Consider the following 22,969-nt stretch of genomic DNA (forward strand, 5'->3'; position numbering starts at 1 on the left):
TGCAGACACAATGGGCCTGCCTGCCTGTCTTCAGGGCAGGCAGGGAGGTGGTGGTTGTGGTGGTGGTGGTTGGGGTGGGGGGAGGACCTCTCTCTTCAGCCGAGTTTGTGCACAGAACAACCCAACAGGATCAAAAGTGGGGACAGCCACCAACAGGAGAGTAATGCCAGCTGAGTTCCAGGGTCTTTGTCACAAAGAAAAGGAGAGTGTCCTAATTACAGGTTTAATCATGTGGTTCTACATAGTCCCCAGTACCTCCATTCCTGGAACTGCACCCAAAAAGGAAGAGAAACATGCCAAAGCAGGGAGGCTTCACAAAGTTAATGTCCTTTGGTGGAACGAGCTCATCACACTTTTTTGCCTTTGGTTATCTTGAGCTTGAATGGGCTTAGACATAGACAATTCTAAAGCAGGCTGAACATCCAGGGGATGTTTAAACATTTTTTAGAGAAGGTGGGATGTGATGATGTGTTAGTTTGCTGAGCTGCTATCACAAATACCACAATCTGGTTTTGACTTAAGCAATAGGAATATTGGCTTATAGTATTGAGGCTAAAAGAAGTCCAACATCAAGATATTGGCAAGGCTTTCTTTCTCCCTGGAGACAGTAGCATTACGGTGCTGACTCCTGGCAATCCTCAGGCTCCTTGGCTTTCCTGCCACATGGTGATGTCCTCTCTTTTCTTGCTTCTGTGACTTCAGGTTCTTTTCCTAAGGCCTCCAGTAATCTGGATTAAGACTCACTCCCACTCACACCTTAACTATAAATAATATCTTCAAAAGGTCCTAATTACAGTGGGTTCACACCCATGGGGACAAGGATTAAGATTAAGAACAGGTCTAAATTGGAGCACATAATTCAACCTGCCACAGATGATTACTTGCCAAATAGTATTACCTTGACTTGACTTCAGAAAACAGATTTGGAATAAAGGCATAAACTAGGATAACATTTCTCTTTGATAATGAATTTTACTTTGAAGTAGATGGCCAGCCTCCAAGCATTCTAGCTTATTTTAGTATTTTGGTCCAACAAAGCTTTGGCCAATTAGCCTTTCTGACTGGGTGCAATGTGATACATAGTTTTATGGTTTGGACCATGCTTGTTGAATTAGGTTGGTTGCCCTGACAGTTCAGGTTGAGTAGGGGCCAATGGCTGGCAAGTCAGGGGAGTAGACTGCAGAAAGCTATTGAGTCAATGGAGAAAATGAAGCAGATGTCTTTCTGGCTGCAAACTGATTCAGAGAAACAGGAGTGTGGGTCAGATGGTCTAAGAATCATTTCCAAGCAGGCACTGTGAGCCTAAGAACAGGACCAGTCCCAAGTGCGCCAGAGGCCACCAGGAGGCCAAGAGGTGAGCTGAGCCTCAGCAGACAGAAGTGAGGGCTGAAGAGCTTGCCTCCAACTCTTGGTCCTGAAAGAAAACACTGGGCTAAGAGGTTAGTCTTGAATTCTGACATCCCACAAGGGTGGGGAAGGGGACAAGGAAAAATTTCTAGCCCATGTAGAGAAGACAATTTCAGATGTCTCCATTGTGATAACATACCCCTAAAACAGTTCATATGCTAGAAGTGAAAGTGAAACACTGGACAGTGAGGTTTTAGTGGAAAGAAAGCAGCCCTCGTATGACATACACCTGGTGTTACTATGACACTTGCAAAACTCCTAAGATGCCGTGTTTTCTCCCCATTCTGGGTTTTGCCACATCTTTCCAGGAGACTAGCTATTCAACAACCCTGACCATTAATTAGGTCTTTACACAGGACCACTTCTAGAAGCTTGTTTTTAACTCCTGTCTGCTGCCACAGCTCTCCTGTGAATCTCTCTCAGCAATCCTCACATAGTAGAGAAATTGTGTCCTCAATCTTATGATCTTAGAGGACAAGGAATGTGACTGTACTCAGTTACAGCATCTGGATGCCAGAACAGTGTCCACCACATTGTAAGTAGCTCCCTTTGATTCTCCTAAAGTTTTAACCTTGCCTCAGACTCCCTTGGGCCTGATTCAAACCCAAACTTAGGGAAAATATAGTTTGCCTAGTGTTATCCAGCAAGTCTAATTGTTGGACCCACTTTGACCATAGAAAACGGCTTCCTATGTTGATTCCTTATTGTTTAGTTTCTGCCTGTTACTTCAGTTCTTCCAGAGAATGGCTTTCCTTTCTTTGAATCGCAGTTTCCCCTGGCTACACCAAATACCTTTAATGTGTGTCCCTAGTTCTGATAACATTTGCTGGTTCCTCCATTAGAATTGTGTCACTGTCTCCCAAGCTTAGATCTGGACCCTAGATCCTAGGCTTTGGTGAAATCATCACCAAATGAGGATTTGACCTTGCTTACCCTTTCTGCCTGTTTTGGACTTGACTTTAAACACATGTCCTTAGTAACTTACCCCGGTTTTGTCATGCATTCTAATACAGGACTCTCACTGGGCCTTGAGGAACTTCTTGGACTTTAAATCCAGGCTCTCCTGCATCTGCCTCTGCTACCCAGAAGTTTCCAGATGTCAGGGAGGGGCTGTGGGTGCAATTCCATAATCCTAAGGATGAACAATAACATGCAAAAATTTCTCAGAAATAGGCCCAAAGGCTTAGATTTTCTATTTTTGGAGATTTAAGTTCTTTTCCTACATATTTCACACCAAAGACCAGCCGTATTCATGCTGGAGCAAGTCCTACTTCTGTGATGTAAATGTAGTTTGAATAATGGCCCCCTATAGATGTCCAAACTCTAATCCCTGGAACTTGTGACTATATGACTTCACATGGCAAAAGGGATTTTGAAGCTTTAATTTAGGTTACTGACTTATCCAGGTAGACCCAATATAATCACTCAAACCCTTGGAAGCAGAGACCATTCTCTGGCTGGAAGTCGGAGAGATGCAGCAGAATAGGAAGTCAGAGAGATTCTAAGCGTGAGAGGAATTCAATGCACCATCGATGGTAAGATGTACAGGATCATGTGTAAGCCCCAGAGAAGGCTTTTTGGAGCTAAAAGTGGCCCCCAGCTGACAGCTAGCAAGGAAACGGGAACCTCAGTCCTACAACCAAAAGGAACTGAATTTGGCCAAAATCTTAATGAGCTTGGAAAGAGTCTTCCTCAGAGCTTCCAGGAAGGAATATAGCCCTGTTGATACCTTGATTTCATCCTTGTGAGACTTTAAGAAGAAAATCCAGCCAAGCCATGCTGTACGAAGACTCCTGACCTTCAGAACTGTGAGCTAGTAAGTGGGTGTTGTTTACACTACTGCATTCGTGGTTTTCTGTTAAAGTGGCAAAATGAAACTAATTCAGACCTTCAATCAAGGTCAGACCCTTTGAGGAGCTTTGCCATTTCCTCTTACTGTCCAAGATTCTTGGGCTGTAAAGTATCTCTCTGACGCTCATTGTTGTCTGCATGGTTAGTGAAGAAAACTCCATCAGCCAACAACATGGGGATTGCTGCTCTCACAATGGTTTTCTTCCTGGTTAGAAGCTTCCCTCAGCACAACATATTTGGAGTTCTGCAGCCTTCCTTGAGAGCCAGAATATGGTAATTTCATCACCCTGCTGGGGAATCTGCCCAGCCCAGCCAGATGCCAGGGAAGTTGTCATTAAAAGGTGAGTACTCATTTCATCCAGCTGCCACCTCCAGCTGGAAAGGGGGGCCAGGCTTATTTTGCAGCAACAGCAAAGCATGAAGTAAAATATGTTTGTGAATGACCTGGTAAGCAGGCGAGTCAGTTCCTGAAGGCTGCCTCCTGTTCAGCAAAGTGAAATATCCAGTGAAATATCCTTCTATAGAAATAGAGCCAGAATAAAGTGCTCTGGTGGTTTTTTCCTGTATTCCCTGAGAAGGGTTGGCTTCCTTGGTTAAAGCCCAGTGCTAATGAGGCCAACATCAGGGATTAGCCCTGTAGGCAGGCCACTTAGCTTCAGTTCATTGCATGGAGAAAGACTCCATCTAACTCATAATGCCTTCATTGAGCTCCCAATATTTGCCAGGCCCTGTGCCAGGGGATAGGGGTACAAGGAGAAGCAAAGAGTTAGGTCCTGTCCACAAAAGCTCACAATTAAGTGGGGACATGGGCACTTAAGCAACTCTCTCCAGTGCAAAGGATGAACTGATGTTACATAAAGGCATGGGAAACCTTTTGTGGGAGTACTGAGGTAAGAGTTATTTATTCTGCCTGTGTATTCAGGAGCCAGTTTCACTAGAGAGATGGCATTTGAGCCAGACTTTGATGGAGAAGCAGGAGTACCTAGTAATTGATGACATCCATTTGGTGCTTTATATTTCATAATTTCATTTCAGGATGACAAAGTTGTCTTGATGAGGGAAACTGTAGGATGAGGCAGACAGGCATAAGGATACAAATGTGCATGATGTTTCTAGGGATGAGTTGTTCTCATTGCTGTAGGGTATCATTGCTTCTTGACCCTCTTGGTGGACAGGACTGAGGAAGATATCCCAGTATGTTCACCTGTATTTACTTCTCTATCCATTTCTACAATTTCTATATCCATCTCTATGTATCGAAACCCACGAATTCACACCACTGTCTTCAATCCCATACATCTCAGGGCTCAATCTAGTTTCCTCCTTTACCAAATCAGTAAATCCCTTCTCCCACAATGGAATGCAGCCCCAGTTGAACGCCATGGCTGGAGAATAAGGTAGGTTGAGAGAGAAAAGAAAGAGGGGAAAGGTAGTTTGGGATCTGCTTAGGAAGGGTCTTGAGTGTGTGATAAGGAAATTGGCTTCATTTTTTAGGCATTAGTGAGTTATTTAAGGTTTCTAATGAAAGAATAATAAGAGCCATCCAGAATATTAAAGATAATAAGGTTTTTATGTAGAAAAGGAAGAACTGGGGAAAATTTTTGCCAACATGCAATTTCTCTTGGACTGCGTTTAATTTATTTGTAAGATTACCCCGCTCAGTGTCTGCTCCCTTCCTACTGATAGGCTCCACTGTGATAAACTGAGCACATTACTTCAGTTTCTGTTCTGCCTTTTGTTTGGAATCTGAAAGTCTCAGTGAAAGTGTTCTGGAAAATACTCTGTGTACGCATTTTCCCACCCTCCATGTTAGTAAACAGGACCCACTTAATTTGCCAGAAGCAAAATTTCTGCTTACTGTTTTTTTAATAAATGGATAACATTTGTCATAATGGGCCTGGGATTTGTTGTCAGAGGACCTTGGGATCCTTTTTCAATGATTATGCATACCAGGATACTTTTGGTGGCAAATAATTGAAAATCCAAAACAACTAGCTGAAACAAGACATTTTAATGACTCCTGTAACTGGTGTCCAGAGGAAGTACAGGCCCAGGTTGGCTTGATCCAGTGACTCTGGCTCCATTTGCCTGTTATTCTGCTTTTCTCTCAGGCTAGTAGTGAGATGCTTGCATAATTCTGGATCTCACCTCAATACCTGACATTATCCAGAAGAGAAAAAAAAAACAAACTTTCTTCCAGAATCTCTTCAAGAGGAGGAAAATTACTTTTCTAGAGGTTTCCAGGAAAGGCCTCCTTGAGTTTCTATTTTTTTTTTAATTTCTGTAACAATTAAAATTTATAGAAAAGCTGCAAGAACAGTACAAAAACATCTTTCTGAACTATCTGAGAGGAAGTTGCTGACAAGAGTTTCCAACAATGAGAGTAATTTAGTGTGTATTTCCAACCAAGTCATTCTTGGATAAAACCACAATTCTAATCCACAGACTCTATTCAAGTTTTGCCAGTTGTCTCCAAAATGTTGTTATAGCAAAAGAATCTTTGGCTATCATGACACTGATATTTTAAAGAGTACAATCTAGTTATTTTATAGAATGTCCCTCAGTTTGGGTTTATTTGATGTTTTCTCATGATTGGATTCAGGTTTTGCACCTTCAGCAGGTATATAACAGAAGTGATGCTGTATTTGCCTCATTGCATCTTAATACTGACATATGATTTTGATTTGTTTTCATCGTTGGTGATATTAATTTTGATCATTTGATTACAGTGATATCTGCCAGACTCCTCCACTATAAAGTTACTTTATTTCCCTTTGTAATTAAAAAGTATTTTGTAGGGAAGTAATTTGAGCAATGTAGATATGCAGTTCTTCATCAAACTTTCAATATATTCATTTATTTATTTATACAAGTATGTACTCATGAATTCCTATTTTATTCAATGGGTTATGACAATTACCATCATTATTTATTTTGATGCTCAGATTATCCCTGAATTGACTGGTGGGAGCCCCTTCAAGCTGGCTTCTGAATCCTTTTGAAATATACCCTAATTCTTTGCGTACTTCCTTAGTTTCTGGTACAATAAGATATTCTAGGCTCATCTTGTCCTTTCCTTGCTCAAATATTGGAATCAGTTCTTGCCCCAAGAAGCCCTGGCTCCATTTATAGAGAGTGGTAGTTAGAAGCCATAATTTGGGTGCTAAGAGTTCTCATTGCTTTAGGGGTGTCATTGCTTCTAGGCTCTTTCAGTGGACAAGGCTAGAAAATATGTACTGTATAAACACCTGCATTTACATCTGAGTTTATTTCTGTATTAATCTATGTACATTGAAATCTCTAAATTCACACCAATGTCTCTAATTCTAAAACAACACCCCAGGGTTCAATTTAGTTTCTCTCTTTCCATGTGTCACTCCCTACTCCAACAGTGAGGAACTTGGCTTCCACAATTCTCAATATATTTATTTATTTGACTAATTCCCAAATGTAATCCATTTCCCATTTCTGTAGCCTCTCTCCCCACATGGGCACTTCCTCACCTCTGTCTAGCTCCAGCATCTACGCCCGCCTGAATGGGTGCCCTCTTCCTGTATCTTATTAGCTTAGATGATCATGTCTGAACCAACCATTAGAAAGGAGGATGGCTTTATTTGGACCAACCAGAACTGTCTCTGGAGGCATGGTGGGGTCATCCTTCACCAGGATGCATGGGTTGATGTGTGGGAGAGACAGCTGTTTAAACAAAATTAAAGTTGTGTTGGAAAGGAGGAAGGGAGACATAGGTGCTGAGTTGGCAGTACAAATCTAACCAAAGAACAGTAAGAACACATTCTGTTACAGAAAACAAACAACTCTTGCCCTCAATCTCCAACCCAGAGATTATGATGAACAGAAGGTAGATCTCTTGCATCATCTTTCTATACAGATGGAAAAAAAATTCCTCGGTGCTGAAGTTGAAGAACAATGTTGCATGACTGTTGAGAAAAGAATCAATTATTTGAACAGCAAACTATTTATCTGCAAACTAGTTCAGCAAATTATCAGCAAACTATTTCAACAAGGATTTTGTAGTAGAGTCCTGGACTTAAGAAGGGGCAGAATAAGTTATATTCTGAAACCACAGCCTGTCTCTCCCTTCATTCAGTCCCCTGTCCTCTTTTAATAATCTCCTAGAACAGAAGCCTCCTTACCCAGCCCCAAATGATTCTCCATGTAATTATTTGAATAAGGAGTATATTGATTTAAAATGTTGAAGATGCTGACAACTTTCTCTATCAGAAGGTTGCACAAATTTTCATGTCCACCAAAGTGTTGAATGTGTTTCTACATATGTGGGCCACCTAGACCAATGCTGAGCTCATAAATTTTTGCCAATTTTATAGGTGATAATTGATGCTTATTATTGTTTTGATTAGCGTTCCTTTAATTATGAATAAAAGCAAACATCTTTTCATATGGTTAAAAATAATTTTCATTTTTTCTGTGAATGCTTATTTGTATCCTCTGTCCACTTTTTCCCATTGGGATGGATGCTCGTTTTCTTACTGATTTGTAAGAACTCTTTATATATTGAGAAAATTAACTCTTTGTATTATAAATTGCAAATATTTTTCCAACTTTGTCTTTTTTAATTTTTAATTTTTTTTTAAATTTTTGGTGGTAGTTATTTTCCAGACAATATGTTTTTTGTCTCTATGGCATAAAGTGTATTAATCCTTTTCTTCATGATGCATTGATTTTTTGTCTTGATTGCTTAGTGCTCTGATGACCTGAAGAATTTAAGTCTAAATAAAAAATGTTGCTTCCACTGCCCATCCTGCCCCAGTCTGGCTTCCATCCCCATCATCTCCATACTTCCTCCTCTGGGCCCATACTCACTTGAGGCCTTTCACAATCATTTGCTTGTCTCAAGTGGAGAGCCCACCGTATTCTAGATATTATTCTAGGTTCTGGGGATACAAAGATAGAAAGGAGAATATGGCTAGCTCCTGCCTTCTGGAGCACAGAGTCTGGCCATGAGAACAAGCAAGTTGAATAACATACATGATAAAAGTCTGTATTGGGTAAAAGGGGGAACAACAACAACAAAAAAAGCCAAGGATGTTTTATAAAGGTGGTGACTTTTGATTTGAGTCTTGAAAATTGAATAGGTTTCTTCCAGGTAAGTGAAGAGTGAGCGGGAGATGAGTATTGAAGGCAGAGGATTCTGGAGTCAAGCAGATGAGAGAAGTTCCCTCTTCAAGGTAAAGAGGGCCCAGAACATAGGATGCCCAGTTTAGGCTTTGCTCTTAGGGCTACTGAAGGGTTTTAAGAAGGAGAGTGGTCATTAGGTTTGTAATAGAGGGGAAGGGATGGCAGAAAGACGTGGAGAGCCATAGATCAGCTACAAGACCATTGTTTCAGGGCCAATGAGGTAAGTAGTAGAGGGGTTGGAAGGGGAAAAGCTCAGCAAAGGTTTGGTCTTTCTAGAAGGTGGAATGTGTATCTGGATAAGCAAAAAGGCTAGGGGTGTGGTGTAGTGAAGGATAGGGTCTAGGAGGGCTCTGAGGTTTCACTTGACTTGGAATAGATGACGATACTTATCCCTGAGAAGGAAACACAGAGGAGGAGCAGATTTATGGGGCAAGATGATTTAGTTTTGGACTACTGTGTTGGAGGTGCTGGTGGGACATCTGAATGGAGATGACCAATGGGCAGTTGGAAATAAGCAGCTAGGGTTCTGGAGAGGTTCTGGAAAATAGAGATTTGTCTCAGTCATTGTTGGTGATTGAGGCTGACAGTGAATGAGGGGACCAAATACTGAATCAAAGTCCTGCGTCTTAGTTTTGTGTTCTTATTTAACAGGTACTTGTATAATACTTGCCATGGACCAAGCACTTTACAAATATTTACTCATTTAATACAATAAAACTTTTAGGAAGAGACTATTATTATCCTCATTTTGCAAAATATGTGGTATGTCATTTATCAGAGATACATAACACATAAAAAGAAAATAATGGATTATAGCCAGCTTTGAAAAAAGACAAACTCTCTGTGGACCAGAGTTGCAACAGAAATGCAACTGCGGAGGGATGTGCTGAAGTCATGGTTCTTCTGGGATCAGGTGTAGAAGCAGGCCCCATGGCTAGGAATTTTTATACTACAAAGTGATGCATACTTAAAGCACTGCATATGGGGAGGCCAGGCTTGTTGCATGGAACCAGGTGCTGGGGTGAGGCTTCCTCTGCAGTGATAGAGGCTGTAAAAAGTTATTACTGGCTGCTGCTTCTGTTCTGGGGCCCCCGGCTTACGCCAATATCCAGGGAGGCCAGAGGAAGCACTCGGCCTTGTAACAGGGACCTGGGCCAAGCTTCCTGCTGCCTCAACTGCTGAATCTGAGAAATCTCGTTCCTGTAACACGAAAGTTCCAAGCCACAAATATAAGATGCAATTCAAGATTGGAAGAACTGAGAGAGGGGCAGATAGGGTTGTTCACCCGACTGCTAGGCAAGGAGGGCTAAATGGAGCAGAGGAAAGAGAGAAGGAGAGAGGGAGAGGGAGGGAGAGAGAGAAACTTCCATTCAGGATGAGCCTGCAAACCACAATTCCTAAACACATTGGAAACGATCATAAATAAAGACCTCCAACAAAATAAATGGGAGATTAATTACTCTAGACAAAATGATAGCAATAGAAGATTAATCAACCAGTTACAAGATCTGTTTCCTCTTCATTTGGTTTCCCTAGAGCCTGCCTTTTGATAATTAAGGAAGATTTTTCTTAGAAGATTGGACTTCTAAAAGACAGGACCCTAATGTTTGGATTGTCATGAAATATTTTACTAATGTGATTATGGGAGGTCTTAATTGTAGAACTTGCACCTTCCTATTTTCAAAGTGTTGGGGATTGAATGGTGTACCCCAGTTTGGACACATCCTTGGTCTGGGTCTGCATTGTGGTGGGTGTGGACCCATCGTAAACTAGACCTCTTCAAGATGTCACTTCAGTTAAGGTGTGGCCCAACTGAACCAGGTTGGGCTTTGATCTGGATCATTGGAGTCCTTTATGAGCCAGAGTGAAAGTCAGATGGAGAGCGAAGCCCTGAAAGCAACCAGAAATCTGGAAAAGAAAGGAGACGATGTCACCATGTGCATTGCCATGTGACAGAAAAGCCAAGTGATCCCAAAGATTGCTGACCAGCCAGAAGACACCCCCTGGGAGGAAAGAAGACTTATAGCCTCTAAAATCATGAACTAATAAATTCCTGTTGTTAAACCAACCCATTGCATGGTATTTGTTTTAGCAGCTAGGGAACTAAAACACAAGGAGTTTTAAATCCCTTACCCTACTAATTGGAATTGAGGAAAAATAATCAGAAACCCCTACTTCTGTCACCATTAAGTGATCCAGCTGAGCCAACAGAAACACCTTCTTTCCAGTTTTGGCTGGCTTCCTGGCAGGCTGCCTGGTTTTCTGAACAGATACAGTCACTCCATCAAAGTGCGTGTTCTCAGCCCATACACGTGGTGTCTCTTTTAAGTGTTCATTCATTGGACATATCCTCAGGCGGAGTTACTCATCCCTGGTGATCTGAAAGTCAAAATCAGTTCTTTTCTTCATTTGACAAGTGTCTATTGTGTTTTTACCATGAGCTACATATAAATGCCATTAGGAAATGGGTGAATCACTTCCCTCTGAACCATTCTTGTAGAGGCAAATGTACTAGTCTAATGGACAATTTCTCCTCAGACTTCTTTACAAGACAGCAAATACTTTCTGCCCCTTTGCTAGTTCTCAGACTCTAATTGTCATCTGTGCATTTGGACCCAAATGTCAAACTCCTTCATTGGACAATTCCACCCCTCTTTGTGGACTATAACAGCTAGCAAAATGCCTTGCAACAGGTGCTTAGAGCATATTTGTTGAATAAATGAGTATTCCTCACTAAAAGACTTTCTAAAATTGTATTCAAATGATAAAGTAAACTAAAATAAAATTGTATTCAGTGCTTTCCACTGCTCTCCTCTTGGGTTGTGGGTCAGCAACATTTCAAAAGTGAGATGTCATGTTGGAGAACCTTCTTGGGTTCAGGGGAAGTATGTGACATTATGTATGATGACTCTTGCAATTTGGGGGGAGTGGAAAAGGGAAGGAGAGCATGGGCTCACTTTATTGGCAGGATGGGGAGGACAGAGAGCAATTTGCTGAAAGAGTGGAGTTAGTGTGCTGGTGGTTGCTGCCTTATCTGCTACTAAAAAATCCCATAAACTACTCCCTTATTAGAAAGCCAGTTGCCCCCAGTTGCCTCCAAGATGCCAGGAAGCTGATCAAACTTTTTCCAGGGGCTGGGGAAGGCCAGGTTTGGGTTCCCAGATGCCACTGCTGCCAGATTGATTGCCTCTCCATTGAAAACAGGGCATCCAACAGCTCCTCAGGATGTCGACACTTGGAGTGATTCATCTGCAACTTTATTCTGCATTTCCCCCAATTTTCCTTCTGCTCTCAGCCTGATAAGACATAGAGGAAAGTGGGTGGCTATGAATGCACCAGTCCTGTTATTTTCTAGGAGGCCCAGTGTGCTGATAAGTATTTAACAACCAGCTCATCAGGAAAAAAAAAAGAAAAAGCAAAAAAAAAAAGCTCTTATGTGTAGTGTTTGCCAGTTTCTGTGGTGCAAATACTCTCTCGCCATGGCTGACTTCGAGCTACCAACCTCCCTCACAGAACATGGAGTTGGGAAGAGATGTGCACAATTGTCTCTGGTGAGCTGGTTTGAGCTGAATACAGCACATCACCGTCCACAGCCTCTCATTTGAAGAGGTCCCAGGAGATTAAGCCTTAACCCTGGAGACTGCAGGTCATAGTGGAGCCATGCAGCGTCGCAAGTGGGGCTGTCTGGAAGCAAGTTCCCAGATGGAGTTGGGGAGGAAGCAGCATTGGGAAGAGGGAGAAGTCAAAGTGTGACACAGACCCCACTGGAGCCTTGGAGCTGTCCCACGTTGGGCCAAGGCAGCTGGGCTTTTGTAGCCTTGTCTTTTCCCGTCTCAGGGTGGGGGCTGATCAGTGGAGGTTGTCAGTTGACCACATTCCCCATAGCGGGCAGTCAGTCCTTCTTCAAAGGGAGAACTGGGTGGCACATCTGAGTGTCTACCATCCCCAGACACCTAGGTCAGACACTGAATCAGAGCATGGAGACCCTTCCATAGGATGGACGTAGGGCATGCAGAAGTGGTCGTCGGACAATCATGGGGGCACTCTCTCCCTTACCTGGTCCCTGCAGTGGGGGGCTCAGCTTTGCCCAAAGGCTCATCTTGCTCACAGTAGATGGTCCTGTGTAGCCCAACCAAGTTCAACTCGCCTTTGCTTCACAGCCCAGGCCTGGGCGTTTTTGCATAGATCCTCCTGGATGCCTGACCTCAGAGGCCTCCCTGGGGTTCTGGCTTTATTCTCCAGTGGTGACAGCTTGTGGCAAACCTGCCCTGCTGGATGGACGAGATGGGGCCGCTTTCCAGGGCCCCAGGCTCTACACTGGACTCGGGCCCACGGTGAGGGCGCAGGGTCTGCTGTGTGCCCCGGTGGGCAGACCGAGGCAGCGATCACACCTCCACAAAGTGGTCCAGCTGTGTAGGAGCTGGAAGTGACATTTATTCTCTGCGTTTCCTTCCCAGGACACCCCGACAGAGTAAATAACTGGCAAGCCAGGAGACCCGCAGCTAGTTCGCGATGCCTCCTTCTTCCTGCTAACTTGTGGACTGAATCACAGCCCCCATTTTCTCCCCTCCCAAAGATGGATGCTTGTGTTTAGAAACGGCTTCGTTAGCAGATTTTATATCCTCCTCGGTTTGCTCCTTTGAACGTTCCGCCCCATTCTGGCAGGTGGCCTGTCTGTTTGAGCAGGAATTATCCTGCCTGCCAGCTGGGTATTGGATTTACACGCTAGCTGGGCCTCAGAGAACTCATCTGGAATAGCTCGGGGGCTCGCCAGACCTCTCAGCCCCAGGCTGATGCTCTGTATTTGAGCGTCTCTGCCCTGAGGCCAGCAGACCTGGGGCTTCCCGTCTGTGCCGGGAGGTAGCTCCCAGTACCTGCGGTGGGCTGCCGTGGCTCTCCTCCGAGATCCCTTGGCTCCCACTGCTCCTTCTATTTATCATTTGATCCTCCTTTAGCGTTCTCTTTTAGCAAGCATGGTCTCTAAATATTTTAAATTATCCTGTTTCCGCCTTTTACTAGGGCCATTTAGCATATATGATTTATTATTAATTTTTAACTTCCTAGCTTTTACCTCTAGTGGTTTCTTTGGTCCAGCTGTCTGTTATTTTATGGCATATTTAAAATCTTTAAACCGGATTCTTTTCAGCTAATTTTTATGTATTAATTTGACCTATTCTTTTCCCTCCCACCCCCAAATGACAAGCAAGAGGTTTAGGCACGGTGCGGGATGGGAGTGAGTTGGTCCCAGTGGCTGTGGCTTTCCATGTCCTAAGGAAGGGGGCTGTGAGTCTTTGAACATAGTATGGCTCTGTGCAGCCTCTCCTGGCCCTCTTTCTTCCAAGTCTCCTCTCCTGGGGCAAACAGTTTGACTCTAAAACAGCTGGCAAGGAAGAGTTGCCCAAGCTCCTGTAGCCTGCACATAGCAGGTATAAAATGGTTAAATACCAACATCAGGGAATGGAAGGGTGGTGGAGTGTGATATTGCCCAATGAGAGCTATCATTGATCCCAGGAAGCCTGAGAAATGGCAGGAAATTCTTTTGCTGGTGGTCATAGTATCCAAATGGGAAGTTTCTTTCTTTCCACCAAAATATCGGGGTCAAACATTTCCCCTGTCCCTGCAGAAATCATGACAGATAAGAGAGCGTGGTTTAGGCAGCAAAGCAAAGATGGTGAATAGAGAGAGGTGATTTCCTAGCTGACAAACAGTGGCCACTGGAACCCTGTGAATGTCAGGAAGGCAGGAGAAGCATTGCATTGTGTATTTCAGCTTTGTATGGGTCTTGCTTTAACCGGGGTCTAGAAATACAGTTGATGAAAACTCTGCACTTAAAAATGGAACTTTGAAGAATCATGGACATTGAGATGAAGAGTTCCCTGCAACTGGTATTAAAAGTCTCAATTCTAAGAAGCACAGAGACAGAGGGAAAGGATCTGTGTCGGAGCCAAACTAAGACATTTACCCCCAGTGAGGTCCAGTTTCCCAGTAAGGAGGACTTAAAAGTTGGTAACAGAACTCCTGTATGCATACATTGTACTTTGATGGGTGAAGAATTAAACCTATGTTAACCATCTATTCAATTGCATATTTTTTTTCATTCTATTATGCATACATTCAATTATTATGAATGAATTCTTTTGTCAAAGAAACCTCCCTCATATTGTTTGGGATGGATATCTGGTCAGGCTGTATCCAGGTGCAATTTCTACCATGATTCTGAAGTCCAGGCTGGGATGAATGGGAAGATCAACAGCACTCCCTCAAGGAATACTGCCTTACCAAAGTTATTCTTTTCAGAACTTGAATCCAGTAAACTCAATACATTGACCCAAATTCCCCAAAGTTGGTCCTGTCCTAATGAGGGCTCAAGAAGGTGATTCTTAGGTTTCCCATTATCCAGTACTGTGATGAGAAAATATGTGGTCTATAATCCATTATCTCCACCTCCTTACCTTAAATCCACCTATATTAATATTTGCCTGTTAGATTTAAATGTGAAATCCTCTGGTCAGAGGCTGGGCATATTCCTATGAGTGAGCTGGCACGAGGTAACAGAGCACCCAGGTATTCTGGGTGAGGAGTGAGGTGGCAATTCCTGCTAGATCGATCTCCAACATCCATTTTCTTCTTCTTGCTTGCTAACAGAATCCCAATTTTATTTGGGGTAGTAATGTGCCCAGCTATAAAGCTATACCTCCCATTCTTCCATCCCAGGTAGGATTGATGATGCAATAGAATTCTAGCCAGTGGGATATAAATGGGGGTGACTGGGGGGCTTCCAGTTTCCGTAAAGCTGTTTGAAGAGAGCTGCCTCAGCTGATGTCTCAGTTTGCCTGGGCTGCTATAACAAACACCACTGACTGCTTGGCTTAAAAAACAGGGATTCACTGTCTCACAGTTTTAAAGGAGGCTGAGAATAAAATATTGGCAGGCTGTGTGTTTTTTCAAAGTCTAATATTCTGGTGGTGGCTTGCCAGGAATTCATAACTCAAGCTCTGCCGCCATCACATGGCTGACTCTCTCCTTCTGTCTCCTACTACTAATGTGTCCAATTTCCTTAGCTTATGAAGACTCTGGTTTTAGTGGAATAAGGACCCCAGTCATAAGGGATTAAGGCCTATCCTTAAGGCCTCATCTTAACTAATAACATCTTAAGAGATTCTATCTGCAAATGAGTTTACATCTACAGGACTGGAGGTCAGGAATTTGTCTTTGTGCGTGTCATAATTCAATAATAATTCATAATTCATAACAGCCAGTCTGTTCCCTTTTGCCCTTTGCCCTTCCTGTCTAGAACGTGGATGTGATGGCTAGCACTTCAGCAGCCATCTTGTAAGCATGAGTATGACAATGATAGAGTGGACATCTAGAAAGAGTGTGGGCCCCTCATGACTTTGGAGGACTGCCATTCCAGCTCTGGCCTGCCTTCCTCTGACCATGAGAGAAAAATAAGTCCCCTAGAGCTGCTGGCAGCCACAACACTCTTTCTAGAGTACATGGTGAAAGGGACTCCCTGGCATAGACCATACAGGGACTCTGCAACATCCTAGTCTGTGAAAGTCACCATTTGGGCATTCCTGTTACTTGCACCCAAATGCTATTCCTAACTGGTGTAGGTGTGTTGTAATCATTAGTATGATTCTCTTATATTCCCTGGATGCATGCATAGCATCTCCTGAAAACTTCTGTGAATGCCTCATTTAGAGATGATCCCCACCCCACCCTTACCCCTACCCCCAGTGGAAAGCAACATCTGGGAAAAACTTCTTCTAGCTGTTTGCAAAGCTCTGTGGGGGAGATGTTTCTTAGAGCTGTGGTTGGACTGAGCACTCTTGGGGCCAATGGATACACTGCTCTAAGAGCTCAAAGCCCCCACTTTACTTTCTCTGCTCACTCCCTGACAGGAGCTCAGGCAAGTCCCTTTCATTTGGGTTTTTGCCCAGTGGTGCTCTCAGCTGAGTGGGGAGAAGGCCCAAAGGCCCTCACATCTGGTCCAGGGAAGAGAAAACTCAGGCAGAATTGGGGAACTAACCGCTATGTCTTGGCCCAACCAAGTGAGAAAGGGATTTTTCCACCCTTCAGTCTGGGCAGTGGGGTTTCCATGCCTTTCTTGGTTGAGTTGAACTGAAATTCCCCTAGCATGCAGGCAAGGGGCAGCACAGGGTAGCTGCAGAGAGGTGGCTGTCATGCAGCTCTGCACCCAGCTGTTCCCACCCAGACACCTTTCAGCCAGCTGAACCATGACTTCACCCCCAATACAGTGGGCACCAGGCCATCCCACAAATAGGAACTTTCTCAGAAAACAGGAACTCGAGGGATGGGTTTTGACTAGCACCCAACCAAGGGGGCATGAAAGCAGGGCATGGGGGGCAGTCTGAGCAGCAGAGCCAGGGAGTGGGGACACGGGAAGCATGGGTGCAGTGAACTTGCCTGGGCCGTGTTATCTGCTGCAGAAAAATCACTGATGCTCCTTTCTGGGACAGACCAGCCAACTCATGGGACCCGCTCATGCTTCTGCCATTTTCTCTTTGAGACTTAACTGAAACCCTTCTCTGTGCAAGATATCCATCCTAGAGCTGCTAATGATATGCTCCATCAATTAATTAATTAATTAAACTTGTATAACTGTGTGCATGTGCGAGTTTATCTGTGGTGGGCTCATTGGTTTTATGGGATCCCTTCCTTCCTTCTGTGTGGTGCCATTATCTGTGGACACTCTTTCTTCTCTGATGACAGCATCCCTGTGTTCTCCTGTACAGGTAAGTTTGGGGCTGGTTGCCTATACCTGATCCCAGGATTACCAGCACAGGCACAAGGAAGTGCCAGGCAGGTCAACTAGACAGCCTTCTCCTGGCTTCTGTGCCTGCCTCTGGACTCTGGTTCTGCCCCAGTTTTTCCCCTGGGATGGTCCTTGGATCACCCTGACCATGTAGTGTCCAATGCCAATGGACTTTGTCCTTAGGCACCTCCCCCTTGGCAGAATTGGCCCTTTATTTGTAATCTCTTTATCACCTTATCCTCTTGAGTGAAGAGGTTTCACAAAGGATTTGGCCTTGATCTTACTCCCTTCTCTCTCCAGACTAGTGCTTCTCAAGCTTTCTAAATCTGTGCCTCTAACAGACATAAAATTCTGAAAAGAAAACATTGGTGTAAAAACAAATCAGATGTGGACACTGTCTCTCAGCCAACTTTGCAAATAAACTCACTACTGACTCCCTGTGTGGGACACGACTTCCAGGAGTGAAAGTCTCCCTGGCAATGTGGGGCTCCTCCCAGGGAGGAGCCTGGCCCTGATATGGTGGGATTGAGAAAGCCTTCTTGACCAAAAGGGGAAAAGAAATGAAACAAAATAAAGTTTCAGTGGCTAAGAGATTTCAAATAGAGTCTTTTACAATGGATTTTACCATGGGGATAGAACAGCTCAAATATAATATCTGAATCTGTTGAACTGTAATCCAGTAAACTTGATTCTTGATGATGATTGTGTAACCATATAGCTTTTATCATGTGACAATGTGATAGTGAAAACATGGTGACTGACACTCCCTGGATCCAGTATATGTGCAGATGAGTAATAAAATGAAGACTAAATACTAGTACTACTACTAATGATAATAGGAGTGGATAAGGGGTATGGGATGTTTTGGGTGTTCTTTTTTATTTTTATTTTTTTCTGTATTTTGGGGTAATGAAAATGTTTTGAAATTGATTGTGGCAATCAATGCACAACTATATGATGATACCATGAGCCACTGATTGTATACCTTGGGTGGATTATATGGCATCTGAATGTATCACAATAAAATTGCATCAAAAAAAGTGCAAATCAGACCAATGGCTTTGGTCCCAAACTGTACAAATCCCCTCCCCTTCCACCTCCTCAAAATAGGGGTGGTGGTGGTGGTACTCTGGGGCATCCCCTGAAGGGGTGCACATGCTTTCTTCGTTCATGTGTGGCTGCATCTGGGAGTCACTGCTTGGGACTCTCACCTGGAGGGGAAGGGTGTAGAAAACCAAAGGAATAGGGATACATCTGGGCTCACATTTGCCTCCATCATTTATTAGTTGTGTGTGATCTTGGGCAAAATACTTCACCTCTGTGAGCCTCACATTCTTAAGCGCTATCCTACAGGGTTGTGGTGAGAATTTAATGAGATAAGGTATGTAAAGTGATGGGGCTTAGTGAATGGCCTTCTTATGATGTCAGTTAATCCCTGTTTTAGTTTGCTGAAACTGCCAAAATGCAATATAGCAGAAATGGGTTGGCTTTTATAATGGGGATTTATTAGCTTACAAGTTAACAGTTCTGAGGCTGTGAAAATGTCCAAATCAAGGCATCAAAAGCACAATGTCTTTTTTCTGAAGAAAGCCTGCTGGTGATCCAAGACTCCTCTGTCACATGGGAAGGCATATGGTGGCATCTGTTGGTCCTTCTCTCCTGGGTTTTGTGGCTTTCATCTTCTGTTTGCTCTGTCTGTGGCTTTCTTTCTGAGCTTCTGTGTGTACTTCTCTTTCAGCTTCTGTCTCAGCTTCTCTTGCTTTTCTCTCTCAACTTCTCTCTTTTTACTCTATCTTTTTTCTTTTATCCTCTAATAAAGGACTGCAATAAGAGGATTAAGACCCACCCTGAATGATGAGGGTCATGTCTCAACTTAAGATCTTACTCACAATGGGTCCTCACCCATGGGAATTATTAACTTTGAGAATATGGTCTTTTCTGGGGTACATACAGCTTTAAACCATCATAGTCCCATACAGGAAGACTCAAATCCACTTGTCCAGGTCATACTTTTCCTTTGCTTGTTCTTCTTGCATCTCTCTCTAGCTGCCTGCATTTCTAGTTAGTTATCCTGTTTGCTCCTTCTAGTCCAGTCCTCAACCATTCTCTCTGTGATGATAACACTTTCCATCCCATATGTGGTCCTCTTGTCTATCAGCTCAACTCACCATGCCACTCCATGCCACACCACACACCATGCCCAGGTTCCCCCAAATTGCTTCCTTTCTTAAACTCATACTTTGGTTCATTTGTTAATTCATTATGAAATTAATCATTTCTGTCTTGTTAGGAAATTTTAAAATTATTTCCTTTTGTTATAAAGAACATATATATAATTGCTACGTTTCTATGTGTATTAGTTTAATTGGGGGTTTACAAATGCCTGAGAGCAAGGATTGTCTACTTATTTGTAAGCCCTAGAGCAGGGGTCTGCAGCCCAGTGTCCATCAGGATCCAGAATGATATAGGTATGGAAATTAAGAATAATAGGTAAGGACCCTCCATAGCAAAGTGACATTGCCATGTCGTCTAAGCACAAAATCACCAGGACTGTTTTGTTGAGCAGGGAGTAGATCAGATTGGGTGTTGTTGAATTTTCATGTTGAGTCCCATGTGACACCAGCTGCACATAAGACATGTGTAGTGGGATGAATGAAACTGGAAATGGTGGCTTATCACTCATTAGAGAGTTTGTGAAGCACTGTCCTGGGGGACCTGGAATGGAACCTCATACACTCAAGTGTTTACTGTCTGCCAGTAGAGTGATAAACACCACAGATTTTGACACCTCAATAACATATTTTTCTTTTCTATGCTTTTATAAAAATTATAAGCATCAAAATAAATAAAATGCAAATTCAAATCACATTGCACATGTAAGCCAGATGTTACCTGGGGGTTCCCATGACTCTTAAGAACTCAGTGGCAGTGGCTTATTGTCCTACAAACTATGGAAAACTCAATGGCCTCCTCAAGATGTAGGCAAGTTTTTGGAGACTCTCCTGGCCATGACTACCCCTGTTACCCAGGGTTTACTTCCACATCTCCCTGTCCATGCAGCTTCCCAATCACCTCCACCAAGATGTGAAATTCAGCCTTTGTATTAAATTTCACAACCCCCACTGCTCGCAGGTAGAAAAAAGAATCTCCAAGGCCTTGAGTAGGTAGCAGACTTTGTGTGGGTAGAAAGTTTGGGGAGGCAGACAATTTCTGTTCAATAGAGATAGCATCTTAAGAATCTAATCACTCAAGTGTTTCACTACTTGTAACATCAGGGAAGATTTTGAGATTCTAACTTCCTGGCCCTTCCTTCCCCTTCTCTTCTTTGTCTCCTGTGGACCATGTGGTTCCTCTAGCCTTTTCCCAGCCCCTGTTTCTCTGAGGCCCTCAGTGGATTTTTTAAATTCTTCCCAGGGGCTTGCCACTGAAGCCATCACTACTCACTTGCCTGGCATAGATGATGGAGTTCAGGGCTGATTCGTTGACCTGGAACTCTTAAAATCCTTGAGCCAGTCTTTCTAGAGCTTTGCCAATACCCAGTGATGGTTCACGGGACTGCCAAGAAAGGAGGTTTCCAAGTCCCACCTCATGCTCACTGCACGGTGCACACTCATGTCCCAGGATGCCTCGTTTAGTTACCACTCCAAAGCCTCCTTCCCCACCCTATGAAATTCAATTTAATTTACAAGAATTACAAGAATGGGTCGAGTGACATTTTTCCCCATTACACAAACGAAGATCACTTGTTTCAACTGCTACATCCCGAGGTAGGAACGCCCCTTTTCATCCTCACATGTGCAGTGAAATAGCCACACCTTCGTGTTAGAACAAAAAAGGCAGACGGTAGCTTCATTTGAGGTAGCTCTCTCCATTGGACTTTGTGCTGGGCCTTCAGCAATGCAATTGGGTCAGTGGAAATTAAACTGATCCGGCTGACCTGGGCCTTCCATAATTCTGCAGGGAGCCACTTTTCCTATCGATTTCCCGTTATATTGATTTCCTGCTGCAAGACACTTCCCTCTTACATTTTTCAACAGCAAAGAACAAACGAGGCTGCGGCTTGTGGCTTGCGAGAGAAGGGGGAGCTAGCTCAGTTGTCGTCTAACAATAGGAGAAAACCCCCCAGGACAGGTGGTGATGTCATCAGAAGGCGGATAAAGGGAGGCTTGTTTCGAGATGGGGCCCAGACTCAAAGGGAAAGAAGTCCGGACTGGCTGATTCTCTTTAACGTCACTGGGTTCGGGGTGCCCCCACTCCAGCATCCCCGCAGACCTGCGGGAGAAATCGCGCCTGGGGGTCCCCAGAGCAAAAGGAAGGGGGACTGGGGCGAAGGCGACAGCGGTCCCCAGGAGCAGGGTGGCGGGGGAGCGGCGCGAGCAGAAGCCCTGGGCCTCACCCGGGCGATTGGACCCGCGGGGTGGAGAGAGAAAAGGAGGGAGGGAGGGTGGCATGGGGAAAAAGGCGTGCCGCTTACCGAGGGCTCGGGGGCAGGGCTCCCCTGCGCGCGCCCCAGAGCGTCCCCCAAGCCCGGCCTCCTCCCCCGCATCGAGAGCGCGTCCTCGACGGCTTCTCCCGAGCGGGAGGCTGGCACTCTGTCTCCCCGAGGTCTAACAAAAGAGGAACGTGTCAGCCAAGTTCTCCGGGATTTTCCTCCTGGGTGTGGCCAGGGACTGCCCTCTCCCTATGGCCCAAGTGCAAGCCAGCGAAATCATTCCCCGCCGGGGCTGGCATTTCTGCGGAAGGAGCCAGGGACGCGTGCGCCCCGGCCCGAGGTAAACCGAGGCGGGGTTGACTTCTCCAAGGGGCCCCTTTGGATGCTTCATCGCTGCTTGTGGCTCGCGAGGGCCAAGCCGACCCTGGGGGGCCCGTGGAGGGGCTCCTCCGCGTCCACTGTTCACTTACATTTGCTAGTTGGTGACCGTGACCGGAGGGTCCCAGGCTGCGCCGTTTGCCTGTTGATTTGGTAGCAGCACGCCCCTGAAGTCCTCAGTATCAGCGATGGGCTGTATGCCTTGGTTAGTTTTATTGATAAGTGCATTCTTTGGTTCCCGTGGCTGGGATGGATCAGGGATTACCCTGGGCCTCTGTGCTTCTGTCCAAAGCTCCTTCTTGCCCCCTCCCCCTGGCCTGCCGGTTGACTCCTGAGTGACATCTGCCTGCCCCTGGAGAGCGGGGACCCTGGTGACTGAGTAGGAGGGGGAGGCAGCTGGAGGGGCCAGGGGCGGACAGGCATGGGGAGAGGCACAGCAAGCAGGCAGAGACGCAGCCAGCTCTGGAAACCAGCCCAGCTGCCCCTTCCCACCCGATCCGCTGGGGCATGTGGACAAACGCTCACCCCTGGGCCCTGCCCCAGGAGCCGTGTCTCTCTCTGTCTAGGGAGGCCTGGGCAGTAGGATTTTGTAAACCTCCTCAAGGCATGTGCCAGAGTCCTCCCCCTCCCCTGCCCACCCCTACCCCAAAGGAAAACTGCCAATGGCTTTCTCTGGAATCACTGTCATTCATTCATTCAACAAACATTATGAAGCCCCTCATGGGGGTGGGGGGTGGTCAAAGACCCTGGAAACTTTGTCTTAGCTTGCTAGGGCTGCCAAAACAAATACTGCAAACTGGGGGGCTTAAAATAACAAGAATTTCTTATCTCACCTTTCTGGAGGCTAGAAGTCTGAAATCACGGTGTTTGCAGGGCTGTGCTTCCTCTGAAGAAGGTTCTAGGGAAGACTCTGTTCCATGTCTCTCCCATGGCTTCTGGTGGTGGCTGGCAATGCTTGGCAGCTC

General features: G+C 44.7%; 1 long non-coding RNA gene across 1 annotated transcript; it reads right to left on the minus strand.

Annotated features, from left to right (window-relative positions):
* Positions 1-643: 643 nt before the first annotated feature.
* On the minus strand, positions 644-22,182 carry LOC119539841. Its single transcript, XR_005217952.1, has 3 exons — positions 22,097-22,182; positions 2,393-2,539; positions 644-1,414 (listed from the first exon to the last, which is right to left on the minus strand). It is a non-coding gene; the product is annotated as an uncharacterized LOC119539841 (long non-coding RNA).
* Positions 22,183-22,969: the final 787 nt, after the last annotated feature.

Source organism: Choloepus didactylus, chromosome 7, assembly GCF_015220235.1.
Source record: "Choloepus didactylus isolate mChoDid1 chromosome 7, mChoDid1.pri, whole genome shotgun sequence".
In the NCBI taxonomy this organism is placed as follows: domain Eukaryota; kingdom Metazoa; phylum Chordata; class Mammalia; order Pilosa; family Megalonychidae; genus Choloepus; species Choloepus didactylus.